We start from the raw sequence: 4,541 nt of genomic DNA, 5'->3' as shown, positions 1-4,541 counted from the left end.
TGAAACTTTTTAAGTATGAGCTGGTACGTGTGTTTCTATTTCCCACTGGCTCGCGCAGACATACTCACCGACATGTGAAAAACCTATGAGGTAAAAATTTAAAAACACATAATAGACTCTTCTAATGTTCTTGGACAACCTTTATTGTTTAACTTTACGTTTAAGCCGAACGAAAAAAAATTGTATTTCCGATAACCCGACGACCTTCACTATTTTTTACCTGCCGACCCTAATTATTCAAAAAAGAAAGAAACCCCATAAAATCACGCGTTCGTTACTTGGCATTTGATTTTTGCATGAACGAGGATGTCTTTTATGTTTTTCTTTTCCTTCTATATGTATGATATGTTTTTCTGGAAATGTTGTGGCCAGTGTTTGGCAGCTCTGAACCCCTGAAAAATGCATATTTAAAAGTGAACATATTTTGGGAAAAAAATCCTGACGACCTACCAACCCTATTTTTGAAAACCATGTTATCAGAACAGCTAGTACAATCTATTTTTTGGCTTTTTACGCTCTGCACATACGTGGCTATTATTTCAATTGCCCACAGTCCCGTGGATTGCGTTAGTATTTTTGAGAATGTTTCTCTTCTTCGCTGTGTCAATACCGTTGTTCTGGACGGGGAAATGAGCAGTTCTGTGTACGCATGCGCAGGACTCTGCCACTGTGAAGAATCCACAGAGACAGGAATACAATTCAAAGAGTTTATTACTCATACAATTCAAAAGAACTTGTACCCGAATGCAAAAACTCGCCAAAAACACTGTAAGAATTTTAACATCTGTGATATTATTTCCGCACAATTTTAATTGATACAAAGCTAAAACTTTTTCTGTGCATAGATTTCAAAATGTGAAAAACAAACCAGTAGCTTACTCAAAATCTTTAAGAAAGAAATATCATGCATTGAGATAGTTTGTGTTCATTAAGTCACCAATACAATAGATAATAAATTTCAGATCTATAATCTCAATGTAAAATAAAAATCACATCATAGAATGCGATATTAACGAATCTTAGTAAAAAATCCAGTCTTCATGCCAGCTTAAAATGAAAGAGGCAACTGCATCAACTGCCCCAAATTTGTAGATAATTCAACAAAGATGGTGTTTGCTTCAAATATAACATCTAATTTGGCCAATAGTGCAAACCTAAAAAGGTTTAGAAAATGCAGTTCAAATAGAAAGTGTTTTAAATATTTGATACATTATCAGAAGATTTATTCTTTTGTTAGTCGGTTAGTTTGTTTGTCTGGTTAGATTTTTTAGATTGCTGGACTGCTGACATACACTAGTGTACGATATAAAGTGAAATAGAGCTACAACCCCATTCACTGACAACTTGAAGCGATTAATGTTGTTAAGCATGCGCATGTTTACTGTCAGCGCTGAATCAAACTTTGTTCTTTGTTTTTCAATCGGAAGTATTTCTGTTTTTCTGTTGATACTTTCTGTACAGTTTTTTTTTTTTTTTTTTTGAGATTACGTCTTTTGGCGACCGATTGTATGACGACCTCATGCAGTGAATATGAGTGCGCCCTCTATTTCGACAACTTTGAAGCCTTTGTCTATAGCCCAGTACGTGTGTTTCTCTCAACCACTGGCTCCCATAGACATACTCGCGGACATGTGAAAAGCCAATTAGGTAAAAATTCAAACACACTAGACTCTCTTGATGTCTCTGTAACCTCTATCGTTTTTAAGTAACGTTTATATGCTCTGCACATTGATGTGGTGCATCGTCACTTTAAACATTTCGCGTGTCGATGGTGACGCTTGCACTTCCTTCGGAATACCGGACAACTTCTGTGGTTTACTTTGAATTTCATAATATATTCTCTTTTGATTTCACTCTACCATGCCGTATTCTGTGCTATAGATTTATGGACCCTTGACTCAGTGTCTATACCTTATGGACAGGTACATCTAACATGGCTATTGTTTCCGTTGATGTTTAGGTTTTGGATAAGAATCTTTGGCTTCTTTGGCTTCTTGTTGGTGTCTGTACTTCTGTACGGGGAAATTAGCAATGCTCGTGTACGCAGTATAATGCTGGTGTAAAAAAATCACAGAGACATAGATACAATTCAAGCAGTTTATTACTCATAGTGATGATTTCACAGCAGCTGTACATGTTCCAAAAGTATCCCTTCAAGTTGAAGAAAACTTATAAGAGCTTAATGCTGTAATACTATTTTTGCAAAATTATGATCATGACAAAACTCAAAGTTCTCTATGCATAGATTTCGAAATGTAAAGGGTGTGAAAAAAGTAGATGACTCACATTCTTAAGAAATAAATTAAATGACATATTGGGATAGTTATGTTCATTAAGTCACTAATACAATGAATATAAATTTCTCATTAATCAACAATACCAAGTTCTAAATCACACTCTACTGTGCAATATTCACACATCTTAGTTAAAACAAGCTGATAAAAATTGATAAAAAGCAATAAATTGCATCAATAGTAATTAACTGCCAAATATTCGCAGATAATTCAATCGAGACGGTGTTTGGTTCAAATAATATCTAATTTGCCAATCGTGCAAATCTTAAAATGTTTTGAAAATGCACTTCAAGTGGAAACTGTTTTAAATATTTGTTACATCACCAGAAACACTACAAAGCTACGATCAAACAAGAACCGCCAGTCTAAACACATTTAACATAGAAAAGTCACTCTCAAAGTCAGCAAAGAAGGCACCTGCAAGGGCAACCACAGTATACCCTTGCTGGTGTGTTCTTTGTTGACATGTCGAAGTTAATCCGGTGACACCACGGACACTGTGGAGTGCAAATACCGTCATAATGTGAAAACGATCCATAGCGAGCAGGTTCACCGCCCTCGTTACTTTTCTACATTTTATTACGGCCAAAGGAAAACTTACAAGTTTGAAAAACTGCTGATAAAATGTTGCTGAAAATACTGTGACACATAAAAGTTTAAATTTCTCCTGTATACATTTGTGAAATAGTCTGCCATTTTTATTTATATTATGTTATCAGCGTTTTTACTAATGCCAATTAACCCATGACTACCGCTATGTTTCAAATAAACTCTTGTAAGTAAGTAACTTTGAGATTTTCTTTCCACTCCTACTTAAATGAATAAAATTCTCGGCTTCCTAGGATACAAAAATTTACAAATTCAGGTCAAGTGGGATCTCCCTACAAAATCTGCTTTGCTTGAACAGAAGAAAATTTTTAAACTAAGACGACGATCCCCAAGTCTAATGTCTGACCAAAATCTTTTTATCACTTCACAAGTGTACAACAAATTCAATCTATCTATGAGAAAAATACAATCTGAAGTAAGGACCTTAGCATGATTCATTTGTTCAACAATATAAAATTTTGTATCGAAATACCATGACTAACTTACAAAGAAAGTTCTCAAAAGTGTGAAATTCACATTTACTAGCATGAGTGATTTCACAGACAGATGTCATACTTTGACATAAATCTCCAGTAATTTTGACAATTTTTCAGGCAATACGTAAATATTTAGTGTACAAGTCAATCAAGTAATCGACAGTCTTGATGATGTTTACAGAAAATATATGATTTTTAATGCTGATAAAACATACAAAGTTTAGGAAACATTGATTTAAATCTCCTTTAAAGTACAAGCTCCCAGGAGTATCGTACAGTAAAATACAATCCACACCGTACCAACCAATATCAAACATTATCGTTTGGTGAAGACAATTTTTGATCATATATCAAAAGAAGTATATGAAAAAATTCAATTAATCAGTCTACCATTGTTATTAGAAAATATAGAAGTAACTTGTTTACAGACGTGTACATAGAATTGAAAACAACTCAATGAAAGGTCAGACAAAGCCCTTTACTCCGCTAGAAGTCTAGCACATCTAAGCTTATAGGTTCAGAAACACATAAAGTAATAGAACATTCTTGATTAAAGTAACTATGATAGGCCTACATATCTGTGAGCGATAATATTCACAATTTAAACATAAATATAATTATTGACTTTTGTTTTATTTACCCGTCTTTCAAATTCAAAAAGAACCAGTATAGGAATGCGATCACTGAAATCTCTGGTGATGGTCAGGTTCAACGATGACGGCGCCACCTAGCGGGCTCACATCATGTCAGGCGCCGATGGTCAAGGCACAGAAGGCATGATCTGTTAGGCTCTTTTGCATGAATTGTTCCAATTTGCGGTTAGTCAACATCACAGTTTCCTAGTTCAAGATTTCACCTTCAAATTATAGCTTAGGGAAGATGGGTAAAGGCTTACGGCCAGACATTTATAGGATTGTCCGTGATGTGTGTTACGACATTATCAACGGCCCCTACAGTGGATTGATATTTCGTCTTGTGGGTAAACATACTTGATACACTGTTTACAAGGAATATTTTATCCTATATCGTTGTACAAAGGTAAGAAAAATAATTTCAAGCAAAAAAGCTTGCTTTATAATATCAGTAAAATCTTTAAAAGTCACGCGTACCGCGCGTAAAAATAACGGAAGCAATCTCTTACGCACTATTTTTTCATCACAGC

The sequence above is a fragment of the Ptychodera flava genome, unplaced genomic scaffold (genome assembly GCF_041260155.1).
Source record: "Ptychodera flava strain L36383 unplaced genomic scaffold, AS_Pfla_20210202 Scaffold_31__1_contigs__length_3010019_pilon, whole genome shotgun sequence".
Classification (NCBI taxonomy): domain Eukaryota; kingdom Metazoa; phylum Hemichordata; class Enteropneusta; family Ptychoderidae; genus Ptychodera; species Ptychodera flava.
Note: the sequence above shows the minus strand (reverse complement) of the source record.